General features: G+C 39.9%; 1 protein-coding gene across 1 annotated transcript in view; it reads right to left on the minus strand.

Moving 5' to 3' along the window:
* CC2D2A (coiled-coil and C2 domain containing 2A) overlaps nt 1-3,393 on the minus strand; it is a 136,235-nt gene extending 132,842 nt beyond the window's left edge. The window contains exons 1-2 of the mRNA XM_011948833.1: nt 3,201-3,393; nt 45-78 (exon numbers count right to left, since the gene is read on the minus strand). The gene's annotated coding sequence lies outside the window, so the exon portion shown is untranslated. The remainder of the gene's footprint in view (nt 1-44; nt 79-3,200) is intronic.
* Nucleotides 3,394-18,422: the final 15,029 nt, after the last annotated feature.

The raw sequence follows: 18,422 nt of genomic DNA on the forward strand, positions 1-18,422 counted from the left end.
ACAATGATTTTTTCATAGTACTTATCACCACTCAACATACATACTTGTTAATGTCAGCCTATATCCATTAAAATATAGCTACAAGAGGGCAGAAATATTATTTTGTTTATTGTTTACCTCCAGAGACTAGGATTATGGGACATCATGGACATTCAATATATACTTGTCAAATGAATGACTAAGTCACTGACTTATTGCCTGTGGTTCCATAGCCACATTCTAGGACTATTTAAAGCTCCACTGTTTTTTCTAGTCTTCTGTGAGGATTAAGTGAGAAACCATGTGGAGAAACAACAGGCATATGGCTGACAAATCATAAGCCCTTTCTAATATCCATGGAACCCAAATCTTAACTGGGCCTTGGTCAGGTCATTTAAGCAGCTCATCTGAGCTCAAGGTTTCACTGACCCTACAGGGGATTTACCATGTTAAAGGGAAATAAAACATCTGAAATTCTATTGTCTTCTCTACAAACTTCATCACAGCATACGAAAAACAAAGGAAGGAAAATGTAAAAGCAGCTAAGAAAATAGAGAGGCAAGAAGGTAACCTAGAGTGAATGAGGGGGTGGATAATAAGGATGAAATGTAAAAGTACACGAGAGTTCTCTAATAAACAACTCCGGTCATTGCAAACTGAAAAAAACCAAAACAAACAGACAAACAAAAACCTGTGAAATATTTTAGTAACTAAAAAAAGTTCTCTATAAGTTAAAAAATGCTTTATATGAAATAAAAAATAGAAGTAGAAAATGAAAAATGTAATGGGATTTTCTTTTCTCCTCATTCTTTCCTCATCATTTCCTTTAAATGAGTTTCTAAGGAAATCAAATGACAACGAAATTTACTTTTTATATGAACACTGTTGCTAAGAAAAGATAAATCAATACTGCCTGGTTTTAATATGCAGCTTGCCATCATCTTATGCATTAGTACTTGTTAATATATTCCTACTGGCAACATCAAAATAGCTATGATTTACTGCACACTTATTTTGTGCTAACTCTAGACATATGTTCTCTTTAGTCCTCACAATAACATGTCTAGCTTAGCAGTATGTGCCCCAATTTGTGTATGAGTAAACTGAGGCTCTGACAGTTTGCATGATTTGCCCAAGGTTATAATTATTAAATGTCACATCCAGAACTTGACCCCAAGAGTCTGATTCCCAAGTCCTCCCTCACTCCACTCTACCCCTCCGTCTCACCATTTATTCTTGCTTTTGCAATGGCATCAATAATTATTCTATGCTTTCCAGAATAGCCCACTATTCTGGAAATATTTACAGTTGAAAGCTGTGAAGCACTGGTGAGAAAAGGCTTAGGCTACATTAAGTCAATTATTTCTTTTACTCAGTGCAGAAAACCAAACATTTTTTTCAAGGAAAGTACTGACACCTTCATCTGAATAAATGGTCTATTCTTAAGAGTCATCAATGGATCAGAGCCATACCTGGAGGTTGAGATACAATGCATCTCAACTCCACATTGGTTGCTTAAAAAATCATGCAATATATATGCTCTACTCCAGGATGGCAAAAACATGGGTTTATAGGAAGAGTGGCCCACGTATTTCTTTGCCAAGGAATATGTGGACCTGAGTTCCAGCTTCAGCTTTATTTATTAGCTGTGTGATCTTGGAACAATGCCCTCCCTTCTCTGAGACACATTTTTTTTTTTTCTCCAACATTGCAATCATACTTCCTAGCTTGAAGGATGATTAATTTATAAGGGCTAAATGATGAAATGTGTGTAGCAAAATGCCTAGCACAGACTGGGCTCTCAATATTGGTAGGTTTTGTTAATAAGAAAAAGTGATTGTGAGGAGGGAAAGTGGAAAAAAGGAATGAGGAGGGAAAAGAGCTTGGGGGATAGAAGAGGAGTCATGAAAGAGACCTTAGGTGATTTTCAAGCCCACCCACCTTTGGCTCCAATCTTCAGCCCCCAGCTACCATAACTCATGTTCCATCTCTCCTTGCCTTCAGCCAGGCCCAGGGCAGTTGCCTTGCTGTTTCCATGTATGGTGCTTCTGCAACCTCCTGCACTTCTACCCAGGAGTATTTTCTTCCTCACACCCTGAGAATATTTTTCTGTTCCATCCTGGAGCTTGGACACCTGGGGAGGTGCCACATACATTCTTTTGGAATACATTGTCTTATTCTTTAAGTTATTCCAGCTGCAGTTTCCCTTAGCATAAGGTTAGTGACAAATAGCTTTATAGAATCATTGAATCAGCTCAATATAATATACATTGGCTTTGAAGAGTACATATGGGGACCATATTTGAGCTGTGTTATGTGATATATGGCCAGTACATTTACACGATGTGGTAAGTGCTGGAAGCCCCTCCCTGGATGTCATCCCGCTGTGCTTTCAGTGTTTTTATAAATCTCTTATGGCACTTAGCTCATTGTATTCTTATCATGTGTTTATAGGTCTATTTTCCCAGCAAACTCTGAGCTTCTGACCTGGTCTAATTTATGTTTGCACCCTCTAAACTTAAGTTCATTGCCTGGTGCATTGTTGATGCTCCATAAATGTTTGAATGAACGACTCTATAAGTGAGCTCTAGGAGATATATATATATAGAGAGAGAGAGAGAGAGAGAGATTTCATGCTGACACTGAATTTATTTGCAGAAAAGGTTATATGAAAATGCAATAGCAAACATATATCTTATTCGACTTTATTAGCTTTTCATAGCACCTCTTTGCAATGAGGGGAAACAAACAGTCAGCTTAAGTTGTAGCCAGTAGATTTTCTTGAAGTCTTTGGAAAGCACAGCAACTCTCAGCACTGTGGTTAGTAGCCCTTCCTCTGTCTAATACCAAGAAAAGTGTATTTCGCAGTAACTAGTGCTTCTCCCCTTAAGCCAGTTTGAACTAAAAGGCCCGTAAGTGCAACATGCAGCTAATGTTTCACAGAGCTTTGGTCAGAGAGCATTTTCACTTAGGGCTTGTGATGAACTGGACTTACATTTCCTGCAAACCAGATACCAGATAGCAGCTCAAATCAAAGCTGCCAAGTAATGGTCTATGTTCCCATTTCAGAAAGTAAAAACATAAATAATGATGAGAGCCCCCAAATTTACAATTCATTAAATCCAGTCTCATGGTATCCCGGAGAGGCTGAATTTCAAGCCGGGTAACTGAAAACAGGAAATCATTGTTGCAGCCCAAAGTCCGGTTAGGGACTGATTTACCTTAAGAAACTTTACAAAAGGCACTTTGCAGATTCTGCTTTCTAGGATGGAAGTGGAGAGAGATGGTGCTGTAGAATCTTTTAAAAGGGTCCGTAGGGAAAGGCTGAGTGTTGGAGATGCCCCTGGGCTCCTCCCTGGGAAGCTGCAGCCATGTCTTGGAGCAAAAACACCAGCTTAGCAACCCGTTCCTAAGGAAGGTCACTCGGTGGCTTTTTTTTTTCTTTTAAAGTGACAGGTTACTTCCAGTAGTGGAGTACAAGCATGCTGGGTAAGCAGAGACGCACAGCCTGCAGGAGAAGGACTGAGAGAAATCAACATGGACAGCACTGGAAATTAGATCAAGCCTTAAGAGCCACCCCTCCCTCATGTCATCTGGTTGTCTTGCATTTCCAATGAAGAACAGGCTCAGAGGTGGGGCGATTTAGAATCTTAAAAGGTCATCATTACATGGTGAAGCTGTCTAACGTGGCAGCAGCAAAAGCTCTGTGGAGGTGCTGCAGGGTACCAGCAAATGTTGCGCTCAAGTGTTTTCCAGTTAAAAGTGGAAGGTTGAATGCACAAGTTTAATCTTTGCCTATTCTCTGAATCCCACTGCCAATTCCTGAAAACGGATATAAATGTTATGGCTCAAAAAAGTTGAAAAGAAAGAAAAAAAGAGAGGAAAGAGGCAAAGTAGCTGGAAGAGTAATAGAATGAATGCAGCCAAGGAAACCACACTCCAAATAGGCTAGTGCACATATGCACATGTGTTTGTGTGTATCTGTATCTGTGTGTATTTTGTGTGTACGTTTGTGTGTATGTGTATTGACTGTGTTTCCTCAGTTTCTGTATTCTTGATGCTCTGGCATTTGGAGCCTTGATCCTGGAGAAACTGATTCTCCTAGGTTAGCTAATTTCTAGAGATAGCAAATGATTCCCCTGAAATATGCAAAGTCTCCTTTGATATACAAGCCAACCAATCCAGAGCCCACACAACCAACCATCTCCATTATCAAACTCTCACACACTAAGCCAATATTCTTCCTGTCCCAAGTCACCCCAGGTCCAGATACCAGACCACTATAGCCCAGAGAACACCACGATTATTCAAGCTATCTAGTCCTAAATTTACTCAGCACCTTACCCTGTGTCACCTATTCCTTCCTGGGAAAACCCTAGTAACGGCTCTGCTCTGTATTCTGCTGTCTCCCTTCTGCCTTCTGACCAACACTGGTTCTTCCCTATGTGGTCCTGTGTGGCATTCCATGTTCTATGATTTGTATGTGTCTCCCCAAAAGCATGTATTGGAAACTTAATCCCTAACACAATGTTGTTGGGAGGCGGGACCTAATGAGAGGTAATTAGGCTGTAGGGCTCTGCCCTCATGAATGTATTAATGCCATTATTGCAAGAGTGGATTCCTTATAAAAGAAATGAATTTGACCTCTTTTTCTCTCTTTCTCTTTCTTGCTCTCATGTTCTCTTGCCTTGCACCATAGGATGGTGCAGCAAGAAGACCCTTGCAGGATGCCAACCTCTTGATCTTGGACTTCCCAGCCATCAGAACTGTGAAAAATAAATTTCTGTTCATTATAAATTGCCAGTCTGTGTATTCTGTTACAACAGCAGAAAACTAACCAAGACACCATGCTTCTTGTTTCTAGGGATCTGTTAGGTATAAACTTCTTCTTTTGTGCCAGTCATGTTTGTGTCTGTGTATCTTACCATACCGAATTAAAATAAATCCAGAGTACATTTTTTGACACAGCCTGTATGCATGCATATGTGTCAGTGTATTTGTGTTTGTGTCTCTGTATGTGTATGTATGTTTATGTATCTGTGTGCGTGTATGATGGGGTGTGCAGGTAGGCATGAATACAAGGAAATGAGCTGATTTACTCTGCAGAACTTCAACAGCTCAGGATTTGGGGCAGCAGTGTCATAACTGAATCGTGTTCTCTCTCACCCCCAAAGATGCTGAGGTCCTAACCTCAGTATTTCAGAATGGGACCTTATTTGGAGACAGGGTATTTACAGAGGTAATCACATTAAAATGAAGTCATTAGAGTGAGATCTAATCCAAGATGACTGTGTCCTTACAAAAGGGGAAATTTGGATTCAGCGATAGACACAATAGAAGAAAGGCAACACGAAGACATGGGGAGAGCACCATCTCCAAGCCAGGGAACACTCAAGGCTATCAGCAGCCAGGAGAGAGGCCTGGAACAGACTGTCTCTTGAAGCTTCACAAAGAATCAACCCTGCAACACCCTGATTTCAAATTTCTAGTCTCCTGAATTGTGAGAAAATTTCTGCTGTTTAAGCCACTCAGTGTGTGATACTTTGTTACAACAGCCCCAGGAAACTAACACAACCGTAGACTAAGGAAGGTGGGGAGAGCTATGGGGCTGAAAATGCAGGAAGATTTGAAAGTCTGTATATTAAGGGATTGATCCTCAGGATCCTTTTTCTTGGCAGCCTGAAAAATGCCCATTCCTCAGGCATAATTTCTGTCCTCCACATCTGCCTCATCTTCTGCTGCCCATAGGAGATTTTTTTTTTTCCCCTAGGGAAGTTAAACCAGAGACTCTCTGGTCTCAAGTTCCCAGTTACTGCAGAAAGTGAGTGTGTCTCAGGACTGAAAACTGATATGAAATGGAGATGTTGCAGGGACTTTTCTGAACTTTTCTCAAGAACTTAGACAACCAAGAACATACCACTGGCTCCCCCATCCTACCTCTACCTGTACAGAACTGGAGAAAGTAGAAAATTATTTTCTGGAAAACCTGAATGATTATAAAGCACAAACCCTACATACCGACATTTCTGGATCCTCCAATAAAAAAGCTAGCATATTGCCCTTACAGAAAGACATTACAAAAAACATTAAAGGATCTCAGGCTATGAAATTTAATGCTTATAGTTATAAAAAGAGAGAACAATGAAAATGGAAAAGTGTAATTTATCAAAGGAGTAATACAAGAATAACTGTATGAAAGAATATATTTTCCAATTGAAGGGGATGATCTACTATCTAGTGCTGGTACAAGAAGACAATAAGAAAACTTGTCTGTATTGGCTTGTATTCTGCATGTGGTGAGAAAAATATGAAGAATTTACAACCATTGGTTTGCACCATGCAGTTTGCTTTATTTATGCTCCTTATATCTTTTAGGAGGCCTCTAAGTGACAGCTTTTGAAAAGTGGCCTTTGGCTACTGTATCCCTGTGGAGTGCCAGGCAGAAGTTATTACAAAACTTTTCTGGAGGAACACACCTTCAAGTGGACAATTCAGGATGTCCACAAATAAGTGTAGAGGAAGATGAGCTCACAACCCAAAATTAGAAAACACAAGAGAAACACTCAAGAGTCCACAGGCAAACCAGAGGACACTATTAGATACTCAAGAGTTTCTTGCAATACAATAATCAGGTGGAGAATGGAAAAATAACAATGACCAGCTATTCAAGAAGATAAAAGGAGGATTTGAAAATATGAAAGAAGAGTGAGACACTATCAAAAAGATCAGACAAACTCAAAAAGGAACCAGATAGAACTTTTAGAAATAAATAATACAGTCATGAATTTAGATAAAAGTCAAAGAATGTGCTAAACTGTAGATGAGAGAGCTGAAGAGATGCAAAAGATAGGTTTAAAAAATTGAAATGTGGCACAGAGAGATGGAAAACAGGAAGGAGTAGGTAAAAGATACAGGAAGAAATTGATGAGATCCACCATATCCAGTATAGTACCAGAAGGAGAGGAGAGAAAAATAAGTTGAATGCTCTATCTTACAACTGAGGGATCTTGGTCAACTTCCTTAACCTTTCTAGGTTTCAGTTTCCTTCTCTGTAGGAAACTGAGGTTCAATAATAGTAACTATTCCAGAGGGTTGTTAGGAGATTTGTTAAGTTAATAATTGTAAAGTGCTTAGGACAGTCCTGGCACATAGTAAATGCTGCAAGGTTTATTAAGTGAAGAAAAATACGAATGTTTACTGTAAGAGATTATCTACTTGAAATGGTCAACTGCTATGAGAGGGAGGACTTGTTCACCACTCTTTTGCTAATTAACCGTCTGATTATTACCTCCCTGATCTTTTAAAAATTTCATGCTCTGCCAGCTGAGCTAGCTGGGCATGTCCTCTTTGATCTTTAATACTGAACTAATTCATAAGAGTTATACAACTTCTTGTTAAGTTCCAAAAATATTAAAAAGTATCATTCCAAAACACCATTACTTGCAAAAGTTGTTATGTAGCAAAATAAATGAATCTAGCAAATTTATTTTAAATCGTAACGCAAAAATCTCATTCTTTTGGTTAAGTGTTCCTAGTTGGCTAAGGAGTTTTTAATCAAGAATAAATGTTGAATCACATTATCACAAGCTTTTTTCTACATCTTTCAAGATAATTAAATATTATTTTTATTCTTTCATCTGTTAGTGTAGAGAATTGCATTCTCAGGTTTTTCAATGTCAAATTCTTCTTGCATTCCTGGGATATACTCAATTTTGTCAAGATACTTCAAAAATTAATACTGGATTTAGTTACCACTTTCTAGAAATTTTTGCATTTATGTTCTTAGCTGAGATCAGCCTTGTATTGTTCTTGTCTCATTTTAGGATAAAGGATAGTCTAACCTAAAAAAAAAAAAAGCAGACTAATATTTCTCTCTCGCTCATCTCTGTAACAGTTCAAGTAAAATTAGCTTTATCATTTCTGTGAACTCTATACAATTGTCTGCGTCTATTAACTTTTTTAAAATTATGGTAAAATGTATATAACACAAAATTTGCCAGTTTACCCATTTTAAAGTGTATAATTTGATTTTTAGCACAGTTGCAATGTTGTGCAACTGTCACCACTATGCTTCCAAAACTTTTTCATCACTCCAAACAGAAACTCTACACCCATTAAATAATAACTCCCCATTCTCCCTTCCCTCCTTACCCCTTGGTAACCTTTAAATTACCTTCTGTCTCTATACATTTGCCTATTCTAGATATTTCATATAAGTGGATTATTACAATATTGTCCTTTTGCATCTTGTTTAGTTTACTTAGTATAATGTTTCCAAGGGTCATCTATGTTGTAGCATATGTCAGTACGTCATTCCTTTTTAAGGCTGAACAATATACCATTGTATATATAGACCACATTTTGTTTATCCATTCATCTGCTGATGGACATTTGGGTTGTTTCTACCTTTTCGCTATTTTGAATAATACTGCAGTGAACATTTGCTTCAAAGTATTTGTTTGAGTATCTGTTTTCAATTCTTTTGGGTAAATACCTAGAAGTGGAATTGCTGGATTGTATGGCAATTCTGTTTAACTTTTGAGGAACTGCTGAATTATTTTCCACAGTGGCTGCACCTTTTTACATTCCCAGTAGCCCTGTATAAGAGTTCCAATTTCTGCACATCCTTGCCAACACTTGTTGTTTTTATTTTTTTTATTATTATTTTATTTGAGACTGAGCCTCTGTTGGCTGGGCTGGAGTGCAGTGGCATGATCTTGGCTCACTGCAACCTCTGCCTCCCGGATTCAAGCTACTTCCCTGCCTCAGCCTTCTGAGTAGCTGGGATTACGGGCACCTGCCACCATGCCTGGTTAATTTTTTTTTGTATTCTTACTAGAGACGGCGTTTTGCCATCTTGGCCAGGCTGGTCTTGAACTCCCGACCTCAGGTGACACACTCACCTTGGCCTCCCAAAGTACTGACATTACATGTGTGAGCCACTGCACGTGGCCATTTTTAGTTTTTTAAATTATGGCCATCATAGAAGGTATGAAGTGGTATTTCACTGTAGTTTTAATTTGCATTTCCCTGTGAGTAGTGATGTAGACCATCATGCTCCATTGTATGTATTGGCCATTTGTATATCTTTTTTTGAGAATTGGTGTATGTGTGTAGGTGGTTGTAACTCGCATTTGACCACAGACTCAATTTCTTTAGTCCCTACAAATGTATTCAGGTTTTACATTTCTTCTTATTTCAGTTTTAGTATATTATATGTTTTTAGGAAATTGTCCTTTTTCTTTTTAAATTGATTAAATGGTGTTTCAAAATATTCTTTATTATTTTAAAACTCTGATAGACTTTCAGTCATTTTCCTTTTATTATTCCTAATAATAAACATCCTGTGCTCTATCTTGGTATGCCTCTGTGGTGGCTTTATAAACAAAACCCCAAATTCTTTGACACCCCTTTAATCAAGAAGTGGGGTCTATCTTTTCTCTATTTGTAACTGAGTGGATTAGTAACTGTGTTGACCAAGAGAGTATAGCAGAAGTGATGCTGGCTTTCTGGCTGAATTGTGAGGCTAAGCCATAAAAGATGATGTGGTTTTGATGTTATTTGCCCAAACTTTTATACTTAGAACCCTGACCCACCATGTGAGAAGTCTGACTACTTTGAGACCACCATGCTATGAGGGAGCCAGACCACATGGGAAGTCCACACATACACACTCTGTTGGCAGTCCTAGCCTGAATCGTCCTAGCCAGGGCTCCAAACATGAGAGTGAACAAACATTCGGATGATTCCAGCCCCAAGTTGTTTAGTTGCCTTCTCAGGTTCAAGTTCTCTCAGCGAAGACTCCAGACATTGTGAAGCAGAGATTGGTGAACTAGGTGTGCTCTGTTCAAATTCCTGGAATATGTTTGCATTCTAAAATAATTATTTTAAACCACTACATTTTCAGGTCATTTGTTATGCGACAATGACAACTATAGGAGTTATATCTTTAAATAAATGAAACATATGAACGAATGAATGAATGAATGAATGAAATACATTCATGATTTTTTACATGGAATTCTGAGGTACATACTTTTTACATGTTGCTATAGTTTAAATGTTTTTTTTCCACAATTCATGTTGAAGTTTAATTGCTATCATAACAGTGTTGAGAGGTGGGACCTTTGAAAGGTGATTAGGTTATGGAGGCACCACCCTTATGAATGCATTAATGCTATCATTGAGGGAGTGAGTTAATGATCACAGGAGTAGTTTTCTGGTAAAAAGGATGAGTTCTGCCCCCCATCCTCTCTCTGTCTCACAGTTTGCTCACCATGTGATCCTTTCAGTATGTTATGATGCAGCAAGAAGACCCTCACCAGATACCACTCCTCAATCTTGGACTTCCCAGCCTCCAGCACTGTGAGCCAAATAAATCTGTTTTCTTTATAAATTACACAGTCTGTGGTATTATTTTATAGCAGCAGAAAATGGATTAAAGGACATGTTGTCTTAGTTGGCTTGGACTGCCATAACAAAATACCATAGACTGAGTAGCTTAAACAACAGACATTTATTTCCTGCAGTCCTAGATGATGGAAGTTTGAGAACAGAGAGCAACATGGTCACGTTCTGGTGAAGGTTCCCTTCCTGGCTTTTAGATGGTCACCTTCTATCTATGTCCTCACAGGCCAGAGATCAAGTGAGCCCTGCTCTCTCTTCTTATAAGGACACCAATCCTATCATGGAAGCCCCACTCTCATGATCTCGTCTGAACTTAATCACATTCCCAAGACCCCAACTTCAAATACCGTCACATTTTGGGGTAGGTCTCCGACATATGAATTTTGCAGGGAACACAAACATTCAGTATGTGACACATGTATACCTAAAAAAATAAGCAAATGCATTCAATGCCTTCGAGGATAATGCCACTAAAGCATGATGCATTTGAAGCCTCTTTGGGAGACTAGGATACTGTACAACATTAAAAATTATAGAGCCCAATATGAGACTACTATGCTATATTCTCTTTGGGGTAAAGCTGCAATGGTGCATTATTTAGATCAATAAATGGCTAAAATATGCCTTTCACACCTGTACATGTGAAACACAATCGTAGCTTTGGATGAATGTGTCATTCTTACTGGTTCTTTGAATTTTATACTACTTTTGATTGTAGTTGATTCATTCTCTCTGAAAGAAAAATTTATCACAGGGGAAAATCTCACTAAAATAAGGTTTAGGTTGGATGCTGAATAATGACTTTTGAATCATAAATTTTGTAAAACTATGCCTTTCAATTTTGGATTTATCTTTTCCAGTTTACTAAATTATATACCTCTCTCCCTCAAACATAACTTGAACTCTAGCAAATTGGAACCTCTTGTGTTTTTAGTAAATAGAGAGAAACACTTACTGACTCAGATACATTGACTGTGTAGCCCATTTTTATTTTATGGATACTAAAGCATTTAATTTGCTTCCTCCAGTGCTATAATTTTCAAACTGTTTTGAATTGCACAGTTTCTTCTTATTTGCTGCATTTCACGACATTCTCACTTTCTAAGAGAGCTGTTGGAGCTATGGAGAATAAAATGCTGTAAGACTCATTTTATTTGGAGAGTCATGTCATAATTTGAATTAACTAGAGATGCTCTTACATATCAGAGAAAACTGCTGTTCCAGTATAAGTAGTGAATTTTTATTATTTTTGTTGAAAAGGATATTTTTTTACAATTTTTATATTCTCTTCTCTCTAGCTACTTCCCTTAAATGCATCTCACTGGCAGGACCTGCTTCACCAGCTTAGTGTACAAATATCATCACAACTCTTTCATCTTCTGTGTGGTTGCTTGAAAATGTTCTTTCCTTTTTTAGCAGGACATGTAATGTCTCCTTCTTGAAGCTTCATTGCTATCTAGAACTGCTCATAAATCTTGAGGGGCTCACTTGATTCAAAGGGTAACCCTTCGTACAAATGCCAACGGAGAGAGAAGTAGCTAGTCAGTTACTGCTGGAAATGTTTCCCAGGAAGTCTAAGCAATTTTGCTGTCAGCTACACGTATGCGCCTGCTAGTCCATATACTCATACCAGCTGCCTTACATTTGAGATTCCAGGTTTACCCTCTTTCAGGTTATACTAGTGCTTTTCAACCAGTGTTGACCCTGTTGGACATTTGGCAAAGTTTGGGGATATTTTTGGTTGTCACAACTTAGTAGGGGGAAAGGAGTGCTACTGACATCTCATGGGTAGAAGCCAGGAATACTGCTAAACATCCTACAACACGTAGAACTGTCCCTGCACTGCCATTCCAACAGAAAAACATTATCTGTCCACGCATGTCAAGAGTGCTGAGGTTGAGAAACCCTGTTTCTCCAATATGGTTTACACCCATATGATCTGCTTCTGCTTCCAGAATTTGGCAGGTTTTAAGACCTCAATCCCAGGTTACATTTAAACCAGGAATGGACCCTCCCGGAGCCCAACATTCTCTTAGTTCTAATTTGAACCATAGTCACCAATCCGCAGCCCACAAACCCCCTTTTCTCATGTTGCATTCCCCTCCATAGAGGCAAGTATCCTTTTTGGCCGATCGATCTCAGTTTTAACCAACCAAGTTTATCATTGAGTTTTTAATGCTATTGAAATTCAGCAGAAAAGAAATTAGTATCAAAATTTACTTTTCCCCTAGGAGGTTTCTTGGCTCCCTTTGCGTTTGTATTCAATGTATGTCAAAGAGCACAAGGGGCATTTGGAAAATTGGGGAGCATCAGTCATGCCACAGAAAATGATGTTATATTCCCATTTTCCAGGGCAGTGGGTGTCCACTTGCCTTACATCTGCATAATCAAGATGAGTTGCTCCAGGACTCTCCACTGAAACAAGATCTTGTCCAAGGAGACTTACTGAGCTTACTAGACAGAGGATTAGCTGATCATACCCTCCTGATTAAAAAGTAGGTTTTGCTTTCCTGCACAGCCTGATCCATCTTTCATTTTCTCGTGCCCTGTGATGCCACAAATTGTACTGTATTTCCTTCCAATGCAGCAATTGCTAAAGATATTGGGAAAAAGGCAGTTTGCTAGATTCAATATAAGAATGACCTCTCTGCTCTTCCAGCTCAAGAATTTTCAAGTCTTTGCTGTTTGTAGCCACAGCTCCTGGTTGAGACAACTTTGCTTTACCCTCTGATGCAGAAGCTTGGGGACCTGTGAGGGTTTGGGGGCTTATATTGGTACAGAGCATAGATTGGTTTTAAAAAAGTACCCAAGAGCATCTATATTTGTTTCCTGAGTTCTGCTAAATTGAGAAGCTATGTTTCCAACATCCTTAGATGGACTAGGGTATAAATAGAATTTTCATGGACTTGCCTCTGATCTCAGTCACTGTTGATGTTTTTGGAAATGCATGGCAGATTCCAAAGAACTGACTAGCAAACAGATTTCTGGAGTAAACTCCATCCATAAATTGGTATCTGCTTGTGTTCTCACTATTTGAGAGAGGGAATTTGGAGCAGAGGACAAAGGGTTGCCTGCCACTATGCACCATTCTGCTCTCTGGGGCTTGGACTCTGAGGGGATTTGCCATAGTAGAGGATTTTCCTGGCAGGAAAAGATGGACACTGCCATGTACTGTCCAACTAGGGCCAGACAGAAAAGCAGTAGCACTACAGGGACCCAGCCAGCTTCATGAGGGTGGACTAGATTTTGTGGATCACAAGTGCCATCATATCTAGTTGCCAGCTTTTAGTAATTCTCTGTGTTATAATTTTTCCCTCTTATCTCTGACACATCTGTAAAATCTTATAATTGTTCCCTTAGAGACTCATCTATGCTGTGGGGGAATTACAGAAAGAATTTATATCCATGCTCGAAATGAGAGGGTAAAGTAAAGAAGAATAATTTCGGGAGCAAGAATGATGGGATCCGTGGAGATTGCTAAAATTCTCAAAAGGCAAGTAAATTTTAGGAATAATGATTGGGGATCAGTGTTGAGCCTAAGTTTGCCCCTTCCTATATGGAGATTTTCTCTCTTCACTGCCAGCCTGGGTTATTTTTCCAAGGGATCCTGAGAATCACTCACACTTTCTCCATGATACTAATGTACGCTTGAGACCTTCAAGGCTCCCTCCTAATTCAAGTCTCTGCTAACACCGGAGAAGGATCTATCATCATTAACAAGGTTTTCTTCTTTCTTTATCCTTCCAGTGCTTACCACTAGCATAGCTGTTGACACATCATTTTGTCTTTCCTGCTGGGTTTCCATTGCTCAGGGAAGCTCCTGGTGCATAGTAGACACTCAGTAAATATCTTGTGTGAATGAAGGAACAAATCAATACACAAAGCAAAGCTTTCACTGAGTCCTTATTTAAGGACAAAAACTTATGACTGAGAATCTAAAAAACATATGACTGAGAGTCTAAAAAACACAAACTTATGACTGAGAGTCTAAAAAACACAGCCTACTTTCGAATCAGCTATGTGGATTCAAAGAGCCAGAAAGGCTGCATCTGTTAAATCTGGGAAAGTCGTTACTAGTAGAAGGGGGTTCCTAGGGCCAGTGAGGGGGTCCTTTAGGAGTGGTAGCATTTAGTGTGAAACTGAACTGCTGGCCTCAAATCTTAAATCTGCCATTTGCTAATTGAGTAGCAAGGCAGGTAGCTTTTAGTTTTAGCTGATGTTTAATTTCAAATTAAAATGTATCTTTCCATCAATTCATTCATCCATCTGACATTTATTTAGTGCCTGCCACATGGCAGATGTGGTGCAAAGTACTAGAGATTCAAAGACAATTAAGAAAAAAATCCTCACCCTCTAGCTGTTTACCATCCAGTGAGATTGAAACCTCTTGATATGGTTTGGCTGTGTCCCCACCCAAATTTAATCTTGAATTGTAGCTCCCATAATTCCTGAGTGTTGTGGGAGGGACCCAGTGGGAGATAATTGAATTATGGGAGTGGTTTCCCCCATACTGTTCTTGTGGTAGTGAATAAGTCTCACGAGATCTAATGGTTTTATAAGGGGAGATCCCTTGGCTTGGATCTCATTCTCTCTCTTGTCTGCTGCCATGTAAGATGTGCGTTTTGCCTTCTGCCATGATTGTGAGGCATCCCCCGTCACATAGAACTGTGAGTCCATTAAATCTTTTTTTCTTTATAAATTACCTAGTCTTGGGTGTGGTTTTATCAGCAGCATGAAAATGGACGAATATACCTCTGTTCACACTTATCCAATCAAGCTTTGCAGGAAACCACAGAGGGATTATCAGATACTGAAATGTCATTTCTACTCTAATTGTTTATTAATTACAGTGTATATGGATAAGTAGCTTTAATAAATGTATCCTAGGCAATGAGAGGGGATCCAAACGGAAGACAGAAGACCTTGACTCCAGTCCCATCTTAGTGACCACTGACAAGGCCCTCATCCTTTATGGATCTCTGTTTCCTCTTCTGGAATATGAGGTGAGCAGAGAAAGTTGATTTCTAAAGTTTCTCCTAGCCCACTCTTGGATTTTACATAACCTCTGGAAATTGTCTCTAATAGAGTAATTATTGTTGCTGGCCACTAGAGGTCAGTACCTTAAAAAGTAAACTGGATTCTCCTGTCATCAAAGTATGCCTTGAAGCAAAAGCAAAATTACTGTTTTCTTATCTTGGTTAGGAAGAAACATTCCCGAAGAACAGTTTCCTCCTTGACATGTTAGAGCTTGTAAGATGACATTTCCAAACTCTGGCTGAGCATTCACTGCAGAGTTCACTAACAATCGTAGCGTGAGAGATGGAAGGAGCAGAAGGTCCAGCCCTAGTTAGTGAAGAACGTATGGTTTCTGCACAGACCTGAATGCATGGATAGCTGTGTAACAGGAGGAAAGTGGCACTGAAAATGACTCTTCTGTAGAGCAAGCCCCTAGCTGTATCCAGTGGTGCTCTTACCCCTATCTGGTCACTGAGAATTAAAAGGTAAACGTGTTTTCAGATCAGCTCTTTTCTCGTAGATGTGGTAGGGAAGGCACAATGTTTTTCCTTTCCCTGAGTTCCTGCCGCTCTGAAAGAAGGAACTTCCACTGTCTTAATAATGAGTGGCTTACCTCTCAATGACTCCTTCTGGTGGAGGGAGGAGGAGGGATTTCTCTGATTGGTGAGATGGCAAGAGTTTGGCACCCCCTGGGCTCTGTGTCGCTGTTGGGAGTGGGCTGTGTGTAAAAAGTCACTTGCACATGTGGCCTCTCTTGGGTTCTATGAGCTTGATTTGCGGGGAGGCAGACCTCTGTTCTCTTTGAGGCTAAATGGAAAAGTTTCCATTCTGGGATGCTAATCAGGTCTAGACCTGGAGGCAACTACTGGGAAGTTTGCTTCAGCCTTATATCCAAGTTGTTTTCTCTAATTCGGTGCTACCAGTAGGAAGACCAGTATTTTGGTACATATGTGGCTTCTGTGTGCGTTTCTCAATTGGCTTGGCACTCTCAGGAGTGAGTAGTAGGATTAAATGGAAGCCCTTCTCAAATCCTATCAGTGGAGGTGGATTAATATTGTCCCTTCACAACTCTAATGACTGCAGCCTTGTTTGTGATGTTGTTGGTGTAGGGTTTAGGTAAGAGTGGGGCTCAGGGTTGTCCTTGGGGACACAGGTCCAGGGAAAGGAGACAGATATAGCCCTTCTTCATTTATCAACACCTTATGCAGCTGAAACCAAACTGAAATGAATATAAGGGGCAAATAGTAGAAAAAAAATCGTTAAAATTCAACTTGAAGAGTGTGTGGGAGAGAGATGTTTTGTTCTGCTTTACCTGAGTCATGGTAGTTGTGCAAAAAGAGTTGGTCTTAAAACTCAGGGCTCTTTTGGTATGTGGTGGTTCTGTGTCCCCCTAGCTGCTCCCCTTTACCCTCTCCCATCCTGTTACCTCTTCATTCACAAGAGAAACAAAACAAATTGAAACGATCTCCAACAATTGTCCCAATAATTCATTCATTTATATAGACATTTCTTCATTCATTCATTCATTCATTCATTCATCTATCCTACCAATATTTACTGAGCTTTGATTATGTACCAGGCAGTTTCAGGTACAGGGAATTAAGCATACAATACCCCCTTCCCTTGTGGGGCCAACATTTATTTGAGGGTTGACCAAGTACTGTGGCAGGTGAAGTCATTGCCTCTTCCATATCCCTTGCATTAACCAATTCAGGGTTCTTTGGTAGATTTTTAACTGTCTTATCTCCATTTCTGTGTCTGAAGCCCTTTTTCAGAACCCTGAAAAGCCACTTTACCTGAGCACCAAAGGCACCCCCAAAGTGCAGGAAAAATATTGGTCCTGAGAGTGGTCCTCAGCCAATGACTCTTAGGAGTTGGTCTTTAAACACTCCAGCTTCCTCTCTTTTTGGATGAGTGTTATCCCGTTCTCCTGGCAGCTCCTTCGGATGAGCTTCAGTCAGCCACCGTGGCATTTAGCTTAGAGACACACACTTATCGTTGCTCTGTTGCTTCCTCACTATTGGTGTTTCCTGCAACTCCCAAATAACCACTTATACTCAATTCCTTGTCTCAGAGTCTGCTTTTGGGGGAAACCTGCTGAAATTGTCATTTTTTACATGTATTACCAGATTTGTTCTTGCAAAGACCCTGTGATATTATGAACTGAACATCGCAATGCCTACCTGATGACACACTTTTCGAAAAAACAAAACAAAACTGCCTACATCTCCTGCCGATGGGCTTTGAGCAGGCAACTGTGCTTTATAGCAGTATTCACTGTCCTAGCTGATGGGACCAAGGGAGGATGTGGATCAGCTGCAGCCAATCCCCAGGCTGGCTCTTTGGTAAACAGGGGCCTGCCAAGCATGAGATCCTTGCTCTGGGGATTTGAACTGAGACATGAAGAAAGAGTCAGCAGGGATTGAGCAATTGGAGCTAAAGCAAAGAACATGTCATGAACTAGAGCTGGGCTGGGAGATGCCAGCAGAGATTGAAATGATGAGAAATCAGAACCCATGTAGTAGAAAAGGCAGAGACAGGGTGAGGAAACCTGTGAGTGGTATGAGAAGCCCATGGATGCAAAAGAAGCAGAGACGTAAGCAGAGTGGAGTCAAGTTCTTCACTGGGGGACAGTGCCAGGATCTACCCTGGCCTCCACCAAGGTCCTGGAGGGCTGTTGAAGCCACTCAGCTTGAAGTAATGGCCTATAAGGCCTGGTGCAAGCAGAACTCCAGCACCCATTACTCCTGTTCTGATTTTGTAAAATATCGATCTCAGAAGGCAGTTGCCAAGTTTTGCTTTTAATTGGGAGTGCAAAACTAGGTATAGCCTTGCCTATTGAATTAGAATGCAAGAAATTCCAAACTTTTGTTAGAACTGGAAGGGAAACCAAAGACTCCTTTAATTCAGGGGAGGCAAGTCGATTTCATCTCAAGGGTACATGCTTATTGATGGATGGACCTGGAGACTTTCTTGAGAATTCTGAGGCTGCCCCGGGGCACAGTGGGAAGAAATGCTGC

This window comes from Colobus angolensis, unplaced genomic scaffold (genome assembly GCF_000951035.1).
Source record: "Colobus angolensis palliatus isolate OR3802 unplaced genomic scaffold, Cang.pa_1.0 Scaffold284, whole genome shotgun sequence".
NCBI lineage: Eukaryota > Metazoa > Chordata > Mammalia > Primates > Cercopithecidae > Colobus > Colobus angolensis.